The sequence below is a fragment of the Scardinius erythrophthalmus genome (genome assembly GCF_964197995.2).
Source record: "Scardinius erythrophthalmus genome assembly, chromosome: 14".
Classification (NCBI taxonomy): Eukaryota; Metazoa; Chordata; class Actinopteri; order Cypriniformes; family Leuciscidae; genus Scardinius; species Scardinius erythrophthalmus.
Window position 1 is genome coordinate 3,234,934 of NC_138234.1, and position 16,857 is coordinate 3,251,790.

At 37.1% G+C, this 16,857-nt stretch overlaps 2 long non-coding RNA genes across 2 annotated transcripts in view; both read right to left on the bottom strand.

The window, feature by feature from the left end:
• Positions 1–16,857, bottom strand: part of LOC308701504 — a 112,927-nt gene that overhangs the window by 41,818 nt on the left and 54,252 nt on the right. The gene's annotated exons all lie outside the window — the stretch shown is intronic.
• Positions 1,344–15,533, bottom strand: LOC308701506. Its single transcript, XR_014031458.1, has 4 exons — positions 15,400–15,533; positions 15,068–15,169; positions 14,617–14,821; positions 1,344–3,390 (listed from the first exon to the last, which is right to left on the bottom strand). It is a non-coding gene; the product is annotated as an uncharacterized lncRNA (long non-coding RNA).

Consider the following 16,857-nt stretch of genomic DNA (forward strand, 5'->3'; position numbering starts at 1 on the left):
TAAAACATAAAAATAAGTTTACAGGTTTGCAAGAAACAAATGGCGCACCAATACAGTTAACTCAACTTTTTTTGTTTTGTTTATTGAGTTGCATATGAAACATGGTTCATCACAGATTATTGAAATAAAAGCCATTATGAAACTTACCTATATCTTGCAGATGTCACAATAGCTGATCGTGTCGTTTGCTCAAATCTGTTGACAATAAAAATTAGCTTAATGTGTGAATTTACAGATCTGAAGACATCAGCATAATGAATGAGGAGAAAACAGGATCTATTGACATGAAATAAAGAGGCTTTTCAGCTGCTCTGATAATAGTGATGAGCCACAGACTATCAATACTCATTCAACAAGAATATAGATAATACAATAATGATACAGTAAAATATAACAACAGTAATATAAATGTAAATATAAAGACAGCCGCTGATGACATTATTATCAACCCTTGTAATTTGTCCACATGAATCTGATTCCCTAAATTCATAACAACAAAGTAGTTCGCTAACATCTTACCGTTTTGTATGGGAAAAGAAAGACACACGATGAAAACCTTTCTGAATAGACCGCGTAAAATGTAGAGTAAACCGTGTAAACTTTATAGTAGTTACGTGATTTAACGTGTGAACTGTTTACCTCAAGACTCGGAAAGCGCGCGTCGGCGAAAGATGTGACGTCATCACCGCGAGACGAAATTCTTTTTCTCCACTCAACTCTGTGATTTGGAACAAAAAAATATATTACGTTTAAAAATAAATCTTTATTTTACAGAAACTGGTACAATAACGGTATAATTTTGGTCAGACAGTTATTTAAGAATAATGAACATCTCTTTACTGTGAATTCCTTAATCATTATAAGATCCCTGTAAACTAAAGAGTTTGTTGTAGTATTTGATGCCATTTCCAGTGGCCTTATTCAACTTTTCAGGCATGTTTTTAAAAGTCTCTTCTGCTCACAAAGGCTGCATTTAAAAAAACAGTAATGTTGTGAAATGTTATTAGGCTACAATAAAAAAAAAAAAAAGTATAATTTGTTCCTGAGACCAAAGCTGAATTTTAGCATCATTACTCCAGTCTTCAGTGTCACATGATCCTTTAGAAATCACTCTAATATGAGGATTTGATGCTAATTTTTTTTTCAGGATTCTTTGATTAATAGAAAGTTACAAAGAACAGAAATATAAATCTTTTGTAATATTAATCACTACCGTTCAAAAGTTTGGGATCAGTAAGAAATTGTATTTATGTTTTGGCTGGGGAAAGAAATAAAATAAATCAATGGGAAATCAATGAATCCCTAAAATGGGATCATCAACATGTGAAAAACTACTCAAACCCAAAATCGTATCAATTTATTTAGAGATTTCTGTAACTTATCCAACCATACACAGAACAGATCAGACATCCAAGAAATGCATGCTTACTCAAAATGACATTGCACTAAACATGATGCAAGTAGTTTTACATTTTGTTTACCCAGAAAACTAACATATCTAGCATGAAGTTTTGTTCTAGCATTAGCCTTACCTAAAGTTTTCATAGCCATACTTGCACCTCTTAAATCATTGTCAAGGACACAGCCAAGATAATTAACACTATTTCTGTTTGATATTACACAATCCCCTACCTTGACACACAGGTTAGGAACCTTGTTCAGTTTACTTTTAGACTCACATAACATGATCCCGTTTCTTACCTAAATGCAATAAGAGTTTATTTTCAGAGAGCCAGTCTCTTACTTTATAAAACTCCTCATATCACTTGTATTTTACCTCCATCAATCTGCTTCCTTATAAAATCTGTTAAAATACAAAAAGAAAGTAAAACTGGAAACAAATAAGACAGATCTCTCTCTTTATTGACTAACAAGATAATAAAGCATCTCAATCAGCCTCTTCTTCAGCTTCCTGAGCAAGAACAGTTAGTAAAAAAAGTAAAAAAAAAACACTTGTACTTTTAAGCAAAATGATATATGCGATATTGCTCTTTGGGGAGGAACTTTATCTTTGAGTTGATGTGAATCTCACAGTTAAATATAAACTATTTAATGTGACAAATGTTGACAATGTTTCTTTTATACTGTCGATGGTTGTGGCCAGGGCTGAAGAGTTCTAGAATCACCGGTGTCCCAGATATGAGGTAGTTCAGGGGGTTTGGGGTCATGAACATAAGCTCAACTGATATTTATATACATCAGTTTTCCTGATTATTTTTGTCGGTTGTTTATCATTTCTATCCTAAAATAGCTGTCAAATATGAAATGTTTAGTTTAGCTATATTTGATCTCACACTTCATGACGGTTAACTGAAGGCTAGATCATGCGCTCAGCAGCTTCTGTGAACATAAAGCCTGTCTACTTTAATTTGATTGGTCATCTCAATATTCTGATGTTGATGAGCGGCGACAGACCGCAGAGCTCAGACGAGAAGATCTTGGAGCTGTGCAATATCCTTGCAGCACTAAAGTAGAGTTAATACTATATTAGAGAATTATTTCACAACCTTTGTTATATACACCTCAGAAATATACTGAAGTCTGGAGCTCGGTGACTTCATAACTGGCTACAGCCGTGGTTGAGGCTGGTTTAGACAAACTAATAGGAAAGAGAGGTGGCATCGCACTTGAAAGTGCTGGAACTGAAGATAAGCTACTTAATGTGAGTTTCTGTATGTCTGTGTAGAGTAGATAATTGAGCGAAGCTCTTCCCACATGCAGTGCAGTGATACGGTTTCTCTCCAGTGTGGATCCTCTCATGTGATTTCAGATGTCCTGACCGATTGAATCTCTTGTCGCAGTGTGAACACTTGTAAGGTTTCTCTCCAGTGTGAATTCTCTGGTGCTGTTTCAAATCTCCAGCTGTGATAAAAGTCTTCTCACACTCAAAGCACATGTGATTTCTTACACCAGTGTGTATTTTCTGATGTCCTTGTAAATCCTGCAGACGTGAAAAACTCTTTCCACACAAAGAACATGAATGTGGTTTTTCCTGTGAATGAACTGTCATGTGGCTCTTCAGGCCTGAAGCCCTCAAAAATGTTTTACCACATTGATCACATTCATGCAGTTTCTCTCCAGTGTGGATGATCATGTGAGACTTAAGGTGTCCTTGTTGTGTAAAACTCTTCCCACACTGATCACATGAGAACGGTTTCTCTCCAGTGTGGATGATCATGTGTTTCTGAAGGGTTCCTTGTTGTGTAAAACTATTTCCACACTGCTCACATGTGAACGGTTTCTCTAAAGTGTGGATCCTCATGTGAACATTGAGATTACGTTTGTATGTGAAACTCTTTCCACACTGAGTGCAAGTGAAAGATTTCTGAGATCTTCTCTGATGTTTCTCCACTTTATTCACTTCTTCATTCTCATCCATCGGGCCTGAAACTAAAGTTAAAAAAGTGCTCAGTAAATCAATAAAAGAAAAATGACGTAGTGAAAAATATATATAAAACCCAGATGTAATGGCAGAAAGTACTGAGTTTTGTTCAAACAACTGTTATACAAGATTATGATGATTTTGATCCATTATGTCCCTGGAATTTTCCATGAAAGGGGTTCATTAATGTACTAGACATTATTTTTATTTATTCATCAAAGGCACAAATATATAGAGCCCCTAATAATTGGATATTATGATGGGAGGAAATAATATTTCAATGCTTTTGTGTTCCCGCAAGAAACTTTTTGATACTCGCAAAACCTCAGAGATATTTGTGAGTAAACGCAAAATTACACGTGGGAAGGCAAACGCTTTTGCGAGGGAGATGTGCGGGCGGCCTCAGGCAGTGGTTCAGGCTTTAGTGGCTTTGTCGAATATAGAAACATTATCAGCATGCTGGTGTAAAACTGTATATTTCTCATCTATTACCACTACCAACCACGGACAGTTAGTATTGTAAAAAAAATGTGGGAGCGCATTGCAAGTTTGTGACTATATTTTAGGGGTGCAACAGTACATGTATTCACACTGAACCGTACGATACGGATGTCATGGTTCGGCGCATGCAGTCGCTCGACGAATACATTAAGTCAAAGGCGATCCAGGCTCAAATCCAGAAGGGGGCATGACACTAGGCATGCTGTAATGCTGTTTGCTAACAGTAAAAAGTGCAGAAGAAGAAGAAACAATTGATCAATATGTTTACGTCTCTCAACCAGTGTTTCAACTGCGGAAAGATATCAATAAAACAGCTTGAGAATAATATCCCACATTTACCTCCAGCTTTTAGTGTTGCATTTAGAGAGGCATTTCATATATGCACTATATTAGTCTATTCATTATATTTACTTAACCTGTTAATAATGTTTTGATTATTTATTGTATGTTTAAATAAATTTGTCATGAAAAAAACAGCCACTGAGTAAATGATTCCATTTCTGTCCAATGACTTGGACCAGAAAATGTACTTTAAATTGCACATGTGGCAGGTTTTGCTTGCTAAATCTAATTATATAGTAATTTTTTTTATTTGAGTGTTGATTATTATATCTAAAAATAAATAGCACATAGTTTGAGCTCTGTTGTTAACTGCAACATTGTAATTCTAACATTGGATTATAGAAGTCTATAATGTGTTATGTGTATGCTAGGCCAAAGAGATGTGTTTTTAGTCTAGCTTTGAACTGACAGAGTGTGTCTGCTTCCCGGACAGTGTTAGGAAGACTGTTCCAAAGTTTTGGTGATAAATAGGAAAAGGATCTACCGCCAGCAGTCGATTTTGAGATCGCAATAGACGTGACAGACTATAATGCGTTAAGAGCTCGCTCAAGTACTGCGGAGCTAAACCATTTAGTGCTTTGTAAACAATCAGCAATATTTAAAAATGTATGCGATGTTTAATAGGGAGCCAGTGCAGTTTTGACAGAACCGGGCTAATATGGTCATACTTCCTGGTTCTGGTAAGAACTCGAGCTGCTGCGTTTTGAACCAGCTGTAGTTTGTTTATTAAGCGTGCAGGGCAACCACCCAGTAGAGCATTACAATAATCTAGCCTTGAGCTCATGAACACATGAACTAATTGTTCCGCATTTGTCAATTAGAGCATATGGCGTAATTTAGATATATTTTTTAAGATGGAAAAATGTGGTTTTACAGATACTAGACATGTGACTTTCAAATGAAAGATTGGTATCAATGAGAACACACACACCCAGGTTCCTAACCGACGACGAAGACTTGACTGAGCAGCCATCAAGTGTTAGACAGTATTCTAGATTATTACGTGAGGAAGTTTTTTGTCCAATAATTAGAATCTCTGTTGTATGTAACCCTTTTCTTAACTCTAGGGGTTAATTTTAATGTTTCCCAATTAAGAAAAAAACCTGGATTCCCGGCAGTGAAGGGTGAATTTGGCCAGTATTTTTTCTTTAAATGAAAATTAACGTAAAGTATCTTTTTCCCTATACCAATTACACAATACTTTTACTGCAGTTCATGCAGTACCTTGTTAAATGAATGAACTTGCCAAACTAAAAGAAATACCAGAATACACATGTTAATGGTAAAAGAAAATAACAAATATTTTTTTGTTTTACATTAATGTAATAAGGAAAAAAAACAAAAAAAACAAGGAACCACCTTTTTTATATGAAGACAGATAAATACTTATACCCAATGGTATGTAAATTACTTATTCTTTTTGTAAATAAAATGTACAAATCACCTGTTCAGTCTCAGAACTGTTCCTTGTCTCTCTTATGTTTGTTTTTACACTTGCATTTTACCTTTTTCCTTTTCTACTTTAAAACCCTGTCCTCAATCAGCATACAAGTGTGACTCTAATGAGAGCAGTCTCAGTACTATGGTACTGTCTAAATCCTGACTAGAAATCCTCACAGATATCATTTCTTTCAAAAAATGAACAGTTGTGAAGATAATGCCTTTTCTAGTATCTTTGACAGATAAGGTAGATTCGAGATCGGCCTGTAATTGACTAATTCTGTAGGATCAAGTTGTGTTTTTTTAACAAGCAGTTTAATCATAGCCAGCTTGAAATTTTTGGTACGTATCCTAGAGACAAAGATGAATTAATTATATTAAGAAGAGGATCTATGAAGCATCTCTTTCAGTATCTTAGTCGGTATAGGGTCTAACATACATGTTGTCGATTTAGATTATTTAACGAGTTTAGTAAATTCTTCCTCTCCTATAGCAACGAATGAATCAAATTTTTCCTCCGGGAGACTACAATGCACTGCCTGATGCGATACTGTAGTAGACGGTTGCGTTATAATTTTCTCCCTGATATTATCAATCTTATAAGTGAAGAAGTTCATAAAGTCATTACTGATGTGTTGCTTGAAACATCTGGGATTGAAGCTTTCTTTTTCGTTAATTTAGTCACTGTTTCAAATAAATACCTAGGGTTTTGTTTATTTTCTTCTAATAGGGTTGAAAAATAAGCAGATCTAGCAGCTTTTAAAGCCTCTCTGTATGCAATTGAGCTCTCCTTCCATGAAATGCGAAATACCTCTAGTTTTGTTTTCTTCCAGTTGCGCTCCATTTTTCTGGCTTGTGTTTTGGATATATGTTCCCCTGCACTTTAGGCATTTTGCACACATTTGCTCCTCATCTTGTGACTTGATTCTGATTTATTTCGTTTTGCATTTTTATTTATTAGAAAGGTATATTCTGTTCTAATTTAATTTAGTAAATTAATTGTTTATATTTTCGGTGCATCGATGTTGTGCTGTATAAATTCATCTGACACTCATACACATTTTCATTATGTGTTAAAATTGTAATCTTAGTTCAAATGGAACATTATTATTATGTACAACTGTATACATTATTTAAAGAAGCATGATGTATTTATTGTCTAATGCCCAGGTGGTGTAGGATTACAAATGTATTTAATGTTTAATTTAGTTTTTCCACTGCAATAGTAGGCTATATAAACTGATAAAGTTTAGTAGACTGATTTCAGATGATTATTGAGTCTCCAGCAAGAGTCTCCTTTCCGGCCAGTCCTGTTTTCTCTATTGTGTTTTAAATGAGTCAGATCACTGAGATTCTCACCTTTCGGAGGCCAAATGGCTTTCGGAGCCCCTGGCCCGTTGAATCGTTAGGTTGATTGGATTAGCTGTAGGGGAGACTTTCACCTTTAGTCTAAAAAATCCTGAGCCTGAACTTTCTGTGGCTCAACCAGGACTTTTACCAAGCCCGTTTCAGGCATGAAAATGGGTCAGGGGTGAAAAAGGTGAGAAGGATATTACCCCTTTAGGGGGGTCTGGGGGCATGATCCCCCGGGAAGAACATTTTGAAAATTCCATATTTTAAAAGCATCAATCTGATGCATTTTGAGATGCATTTTTTTGCCAACCTTGGGAGAGCTGGAGAAACTTAACTTCAGCCATGAGTCAAAAATATTATGGCCTCCTTACTTAGTATTATGCAAGCCATTTATGCCAGCCTGTCACTGGGTCTAACATTTACAGTATATGAGGCACAATGTGGTAAGGGCACCACAAATGGCTTAATGCAAAACCCCCACAAGATATGGTGGACATGCTGTAACTCTTTTACTCTCCCATCGTGATTGACAGCCAATACAATGTTATGTAATTCAGATTTGAATACATTTTATTGGCAAAGATAACCTAAAACACACAATACAGTGGTCATCCTCTATTGACGAGGTTTGCCAAATCGGGTTACACAAAGAGCAAGTCGAAGAGCCCATATACTGTAGAAGAGCAAGTTTTTCACAGTCTATAGGACTGTCACTCCAGTTCAACCCCAAACTAAGTATTATGATACTGTCACTGTTAGGGATGGGCATCGTTAAGTATTTATCGATACTCAAGGCTCGAAATTGCGACCATTTTGGTCGCATATGCTCCTGAAATTTAATCTGTGCGACCTAAAAATATATTTGGGAGCATTTGTGCGAGTGCAAATAATGGTTGTGGTGCGACCTGTTTTCATTTCTCTAAAAAACGTTTGCAAATTACTTCACAGTGTGTACCTTATGTCCGCTGATACGCGATGGCCGGACCGTCATTCTATCCAACGTTATATAACCAATCCCGGGTTTTTTCCTGCATTGATTTTTTTTGGCGGCCGCCAAAGCCTTATTTGATCGGTGCGTGAGTGACTGCTGCGCTTGACGAGAGAAAGCCCCGGCCGCGCGCGCGCGCCCACTCTCACGTCTTCAAACAACACGAGCGCTGTATTGCTCTCTCTCCCTCGCGCATATTAATCAAAATCATTTGACACGATAGAAAAAGGGCGGAAGACCGAAGTTTCACGTGGAGCATTCGGAGATTTTTTTCTCCTAAATTACCGTGGAGTGTCAATTGTGCTAAAAAATAAACTACTGGGATAATCACACAACGCTTGCCGTATGCTACACGTCCACTAATGACACGTCCGATTCGCGAACTAATGACTCATTTGAACCGATTCACTTTAATGAATGGTTAAAACCATAGATGTGATGTCTATGGTTAAAACAACTGATCTGTCCAACACACTCACGAGACGTCTGAATCGTTGTATAACAAATCGATAACACTTTACAATAATGTTCCACTTATTAAATTCTAGTTAACACAGTTAACATGTACTATTAATAAACTGCACTTTGTTAACCATTGTTAATGTTAATTTCAACATTTGGGCTACTAATAGCCTACATTAGTGAAATAATTTTTTTTATTTGTTAACATAGTTAATGCACTGTGAAGTAACATTAATGAACAATGAACAGCTGTATTTTTATTAACTAAGATTAACAAAGATTAATACAGCATATTAATAGCAATAGAGTGCCAAGCAAAAAATGCAGGGACAGGTGTGTGGCAAACAAATCAGGTTCATCAGGTTTGATTATTAATGCTTTTAATCGGCAGGATACGTCAAATATAACCATACTGTCTATGAATATAACACCGCATACACCATCGCCAAAGAAGAGCTTGCCTTCACTAAATTTATGTCAAATGACAGATCGTGTGTCATTATCATCGGGGTGAGATGATATAGAGCCAGAAGACCAAATTTCAAATCTTGGCCACAGGATGAAATAAAATCTGTTAATATATAATTTGTAGTTGTGGTGCTCCTTAATTTTTGGTGTGTGCTCCAAAATTTTTGCTGGTGCTCCTAACTTTTTGAAGTTGGGAGCACCAGTGCTACCAAGTAAAAAAGTTAATTTCGAGCCCTGATACTACTTCTCTTATCGATACTCCTTATCGATCCGGTACTTTAAAAGGAAAAAAAAACTTAGATAGACTACTGTTTATAGGTAATGTAGCCTACGCCTATATTTATTTTTTATTACACATTTACTCTACATTTGGACCCAATTTATCTCCAATTTGTGCAAACACTTAATATATGGGAGGTAAAATACAAGTATAGACCAAAATGTGAAGTTAATATTTTTCAAAATTATCTAGTAAATAAAGGATTAAGTCTCATACATGTTTTGTTAATCAGGGTTTCTGCAGGTTTCATTAAGTCAAATTTAAGACCTTTTTAAGACATTTTAAGACCATGAAGATTGAAATTTAAGACCTACAAGACGCATTATCCAAGTTAGATAGATAGTTAGTTTAGTTAGATAGCAAGTTAGATTAGTTAGACCTCGGGATCATTAGAGTATCTATCTATCTATCTATCTATCTATCTATGCTTATCTGATGTGTGTGTGAGAGAGAGAGGGAGAGGTAGATTTTTTTTTAATAGAAAATTGTACTTTTGCATATTATACTGTAAAAACACAATTATTGTTAATTTTAGTTGATCATAGTTGATCATAACTAGAGAGGAAATGATGAGATGATTAAAGTGACCAAAATTATCACGGTTATCACAGAATCCTGTTCAAAAAGTACTAATACTACATTTATACTACTAATACTACTTATCTACTAACATGTACAAGTTCAAATAAAGTTTTGACAAAAAAGGTTTTATACAAAGACAAACCTCATATTTCAGCCTTTAAATAATTTTTTATAAAAAGAATGAGTCAAAAAAGATAAATTACTGACATTTACACATTAGCTTATATTTATTAGTAGTGTTTGGGTGCACCCCCATCCTTCATGTTGACTGAGCTTTCAATGTGTTTCAATCAGTAGCGTAGCCAGAAAAGAGACTCTGGGTGTGCATCTGAAAATCTGGGTGTGCCACATTTATTGTCAGATTACTGTGCAAAAGTATTAACCATAACCACATAACCATGCCCAACACAACCATAAAACTATATCAAATATAACTATACATCAGGATCGGCAATAACTCAGTCATAACATAGTGGCTGAAAAAAATCTCGGGGGGGGGGGGGGGGGGGGGGGGTCGGTATTTTTTGTTGGTTTCAGCTTGTTACCTCTTGGGGGGTCCGGGGGCATGCCCCCCCGGAAGAAAATTTTGTACATTTTAAAGATAAATTCATTAATCTGGTGCACTTTGAGTCTCCCGAATCTGCTGTTAAAAATAAATAATCCACCCGCCAACCTCCCGAACCTATATGACAGGGGTCACCAAACTAAGGCCCGCGGGCCGACTCAGGCCCGCCACCCCCCTTTGACTGGCCCCCCAGCCCCTCTGCCCCCCACTACTTGAACCGGCCCTATGAGGCAAAGCCCAAAAGTCGTCATGGACGGTACGTCATGGTACGGGCGTCACAGTTTGGTGCATACATTTACATGGAGAATACTAAAAAATAAATAAAACTTGCGTGCAATTTAATTAATGTAATGCGGAACTACTGTTAGATACGCGGATTCTTAGGGACACCTAATCTGTAGCTCCGCCTTAGCTCTGAAGCTCTGAAGCAGGCTGCGGTGTAAAGATTGCAATGCTGGAATATGTTGAGAGAGAGGTGTGGGCTCGATCGGAAAGTCGTAAAGTGTTTACTTATATTTGTGTGTGTGTGTGTGTGTGTGTGTGTGTGTGTGGCGCGGCCGCGATCGAACAGTGGAAACATAAAAACATACTCCGTCATTTAGTTTATGCAGGACATCATTCAAACTGCAAAGTGTTTAAGTTACTGTTAATGACATTTTTAAGGAAAACAAATATATTAATCTGAAATGTAGCAGATTAATTTTCAATTAATTCAGGTACAATTACCAAACATATCAAGTTATTTTTATTAATTGAATTAATTAACTAATTATATAAAACTATTGTCAGTGCACTACAAATAAACTGGTTCTATGCCTTTACTTTATTAATAAAACTTATTCAAAAAAAAAATGAAATTTTTTCTTTTGGTGGTCCAGCCTGAGACATGCACAAGCCTTCTGCATTTTTGTTTTGCTTTTCCCTTCACTGTACCCAACCGTGATGTCTGAACCGAGGTATGAACCGAACCGTGACTTCTGTGTACCGTTCCACCCCTAAAAGAGAGTGCAGAGTTTTCAAAGAACAGTGGACCAACGATTATTTGTGAAGAATAACTTTAAATAAAACAAAGTGTGAAGACTCGATTACAACTTTTGCAAACCACTAGTAAAGATAAACAAATATGTGCCAGGAATCAAGTGTTGATATAGTGCGGATATAGTAGTGGGGATGGCTGTGCCAGGCTGGTAATCTCTACTACTACAATGAGGCCTGCTGGTGGTCATTTTGGTCTGGGTCATACAATTCTATGTTATATAGCTGACCCGGCCCCGGCCCCCCATCACAGTCAGGAACGATAATGTGGCCCCCAGAGAAAAAAGTTTGGTGACCCCTGCTATATGATATTCTCTGATTTAGATATCTGCATCTGATCATCACATTTCAATTATTCAAATTCTCAGGGTTAAGCATGATAATATGATAAAATATCACACTGAAGTAGGCTCATTTAAAAATACGATTTATTTAAAATAAGTTCTTCAGAATCTGATAAGAGTGTTTTCCAACAGTGATGTAATGAAACATTGACATTTAATTTTGATCAGAATAATTTTTTTTAGCTTTATAAAGGGCATTTCTTTCCCTAATTTTTACTCTCTATACTCTTTCCCTAGGCTACTCTCAGGGAACTGAGGTTACGTTAGTAACTGAGTAGGCTACATTATTTCTTATTTTATTTTTTTGATATTGAAAATTGTTTTAATCAGGGGTCCGGTTGGGCAAGTAGAATTCTCTTTCACTTGTCCTTTAAAAAAACACACACACGTCACGTGTCCCGGACACCAGCGTTATGGCACCATATTGGATTCTTATTTCTGTGCCCCTGAGTATGATCAGAGAATGTCTATGATTTAGAATGTTCAGTGACGTCACAGAACTGCCAGATTCAAACCTGATCCAAACTGCTTTCGCGCGTTGGCTGGCGCTGAGCCAGAGACGGACGCGCTCAGCGCTTGTCATGTATCACAACTAATACGCAGTGTTTTCAACCACATAATGTTTATTTTATGTTTCAGACATTTAAATACACATAAGTAGGCTACTAGTAAAACAATACATTTGCAGTTTGTAAAATACACACTGATGTCTATGGAAGCGGCAAGCCACTTACTTTCATGTATTTCGGGAGAAACTGTGGAATTCAGGTGCTGTAAATCCGGCTGACAGGACTCTCTGAACTGCAGCGCTCATCTCGTTATAGATCAAGATAATTTATAAAGTTTTTTAAACGAAGAATCGGAATATCAGATAGTTGACATGGTAATAGCAAATACGTCTGTTAGTTATTGTGGCTGCGGTGTGTCACGTGACATCACGCCATGGAAACAAGGGAGTTAAAATATTTTTAACTTACGCGTGAAAGGGTTGATTTAAAAAAAAGTATATTCTAAATAAACAACAATAGCCCAAGTTTAGTAAAATATTTTTTTATTGAGACTATAAAAAATAATTCTGCATCCATTTTTAGGTGTGCCAGCTGCCACTGTGGGTGGCACCGGCACACCCTGGCACACCCGTGGCTACGCCACTGGTTTCAATGTTTCAGGAAGTGAACAAGGGTAAACACTTTTTTAGACCTGACTAAATGAAATTTAAGACCTAGGATGAAAATCTGGCCGTTTTTAAGAAAACCTGGTCCGACACCGTGCTCTCGTGTGGGGTACCGGGGATGGACAGATCCGATGCAGCGAATGAATTCATGAGAGCGACAGAGCCTTTTAGTGCTTATTTTAGCGCCGGTGATAAGCGCGGCGATGCAGCGACCCCGTTCACCCGACTTTACTCCACAGAATAAGCAAAACTCTATACTCACTGTGGATCAGTCGTAGAACTTGCTGCTCTTCGCCTCTTTATCCGATGACTCGTCTGGTCGATCATTAGCGTCCATTTTGCAAAACTTCTTTTGCATAATCCACAACAACAGGCCTGTCTTCCACCTGCCCTGCGCCCATCGCCTCTTCTTTTAGATGTTTAAAGTTGTAAATAAGCCATTAACACTAGCTACAGCATCCACGTACCGTATTTTCCGGACTATAAGTCGCACTTTTTTTCATAGTTTGGCTGGTCCTGCGACTTATATTCAGGTGCGACTTATATATCAAAATTAATTCAGACTGAGATGAACCAAGAGAAAACATTACCGTCTACAGCCGCGAGAGGGCGCTCTAGTTGGCGGAGTTATTCAGAAGCGACACCATATGAAGAAAATTCAATGGATTCAGTGATGTGGAATGCATAGACAGTGGTGGAATGAGATCGCGGGAGCTTGGTGAACTTGTTTACTGGTAACTTGCTTGTTGGACTCCCTGGCTTATGTTAGCCTATTCCGCCTTCCATGTATATGTTCTTTATGCTATTGTGTAACTTAGCTGAATAACTGTTAATGTGTTGCGTTAACATACCGGACACCTACTCAGCCTGTTGTTCTGTGTGCTACTGTGTAACGTTAGTTAAATAACTTGCCTTTCCAGATTAAATGTCTGTTCTTGGTCTTGGATTTTGTGAAATAAATTTCTAAATAAATGCGACTTATACTCCAGTGCGACTTATATATGTTTTTTTCCTCTTCATGACGCATTTTTTGACTGATGCGACTTATACTCCGGAGCGACTTATAGTCCGGAAAATACGGTAGTCATTGTTTTGGTTTCCGAGAGAAGCACGTTAGAGCGAGGCTGCGTGTGAGATGTATTCAGGGACAGCAAGAAGTGCGGGAAAGGCGAGTTTTTTTTCACAAATGCGCGGAAAATCGGGACAAATATATAACAGTCGAGTTCTCCAGCGGGTGGCAATAGTGGTGACAGGTAGGTTGAAGGGGACCGGTGTGTTATTCAAGTCAGATTAAAGTGCCTCCGACTGTAATTTGCAGCCTGATAAATACATTTTGCCTGCGCCGGAGGCCGGACCTGCCCTCATGCCGGAATACTTTAAGCCCTGAATTAATAATGATAATAATAATAATAATAATTTTATTATTATTATTATTTTTTTATTATACTGATAATTTTTCGTCTTGATGTCACAACAAAAAGGAAAATGACTCATTGGAAAAACGATTCATTAAATTGACTCAGAGTCGACTCCTACTTTTGAGAGACAATAACTTTTTTTACGGTGAACTTTCATATATAAAACTTTGCAGGATGTTTTTGTTCACTTAGCTCTATGTTACACACTACATGAAATAACATAATAGGTGCCCTTTAATGTTCTTCAGCCTCACTAATGAAGAATCAGGAATAAACACCAACCTCTTTGTTCTTCAGTGTGTTTCATTCTGCAGTGTTCTGGATCTCTCAACTTCTCACTGTCCTTCAATAAACTCTGTCTTTGCAGATTTCAGCTCTTCCTGATGGTTTGATGCTCGTCTTCACTTGTAGCTGATGGGAATATTCCAGCATTTATTGGTGAATTGCAGTGGGAGGAGCTTCACTGAAGGAGGAGGAGCAGATCCAACTAAATCAAGAAGAAATCACTTGCTGAGCAAAAAAAAATAGTCCACCCACTTTAAGTATTATTATGGTCACATTATAAAAAAATAAGAATACAAAAAAAAGATTAAAACATACAAATATATTTACAGGTTTGCAAGAAACAAATGGCGCACCAATACAGTTAACTCAACTTTTGTTTGTTTATTGTGTTGCATATGAAACATGGTTCATCACAGATTATTGAAATAAAAGCCATTATAAAACTTACCTATATCTTGTAGATGTCACAATAGCTGATCGTATCGTTTGCTCAAATCTGTAATTTACAGATCTGAAGACATCAGCATAATGAATGAGGAGAAAACAGGATCTATTGACATGAAATAAAGAGGCTTTTCAGCTGCTCTGATAATAGTGATGAGCCACAGACTATCAATACTCATTCAACAATAATATAGAGAATACAAGAATGATTCAACAGTAATATAAATGTAAATATAAAGACAGCCGCTGATGACATTATCAATCCTTGTAATTTGTCCATATGAATCCGATTCCCTAATAACTTCTTAACAACAAAGTAGTTCGCTAACATCTTACCGTTTTGTATGGGAAAAGAAAGACACACGATGAAAACCTTTCTGAATAGACCCCGTAATATGTTGAGTAAACTTTATTGTGCAGTTACGAGATTTAACGTGAGAACTGTTTACCTCAAAAGCCTCAGGAGACACGCGACCGCGAAAGTCAAGTGGTGACGTCATCACCGCGAGACGAAATAAATGATATCAAAAACACAGTTTTAAGCATAACTTTTCTCCACTCAACTCTGTGATTTGGAACAAAAAATATATATATTACGTTTAAAAATTAATCTTTATTTTACAGAAACTGGTACAATAACGGTATAATTTTGGTCAGACAGTTATTTAAGAATAATGAACATATCTTTACTGTGAATTCCTTAATCATTATAAGATCCCTGTAACTACTAAAGAGTTTGATGTAGTATTCGATGCCATTCCCAGTAGCAACTTTTATCAGGCATGTTTTTAAAAGTCTCTTCTGCTCACAAAGGCTGCATTAAAAAAACAGTAATGTTGTGAAATGTTATTACAATTAAAAATAATAATAATTATATGTAAATATATAGTAAAGTATCATTTGTTCCTGAGACCAAAGCTGAATTTTAGCATCATTACTCCTTCTGAAATCATTCTAATATGAGGATTTGATGCTCAAATTTTTTTCAGGATTCTTTGATTAATAGAAAGTTACAAAGAACAGAAATATAAATATTTTGTAATATTAATCACTACCGTTCAAAAGTTTAGGATCAGAAAGAAATTGTATTAATATTTTGGCTGGGGAAAGAAATAAAATAAATCAATTGGAAATCAGTGAATCCCTAAAATGGGATCATCAACATGTGAAAAACTACTCAAACCCAAAATCATATAAATTTATTTAGAGATTTCTGTAACTTATCCAACCATACACAGAACAGATCAGACATCCAAGAAATGCATGCTTACTCAAAATGACATTGCACTAAACATGATGCAAGTAGTTCTCTTACGAGAGGTTCTCTCGTATTTGCGTAAGCTAGCTTACGCTACGGGAAAAGTCATCTTTTTCTCGAGATACTGAAGCCAAAAATTATCCTCATTTTTCATATATTGTCAACGCAGTGCAGCAGGCAGCTCAGCAGAGGTAGAGCGGGCAATACTGCGCGCTCATAGTCTGCCGCGCGGCAACTGCTTAAGCCTACCAGTGAGCCCGCGTGACGTCACGCCCAATGAGTATATAAGGAGGGCTCGGAGGCTAAAATCTCTGATTTCTGTCTCTTCGCATCGCTGTTCTCCGAGAGAAGCCGCCACCGTCGAAAAAGCACCGAGCCAGGACAGCACCCGAGGAAGCCGGACGATCTCTCGCCGCCTTCAGCCTGCCGTGCCAGCTCAGCTATCCGGCGACACATATCCTTTTCTCGCTGTGTGTGTGTGTGTGTGTGTGGTCGTTCACGCGACACTACTAAAAGAGCAGAGGCGTTTGTTTCAA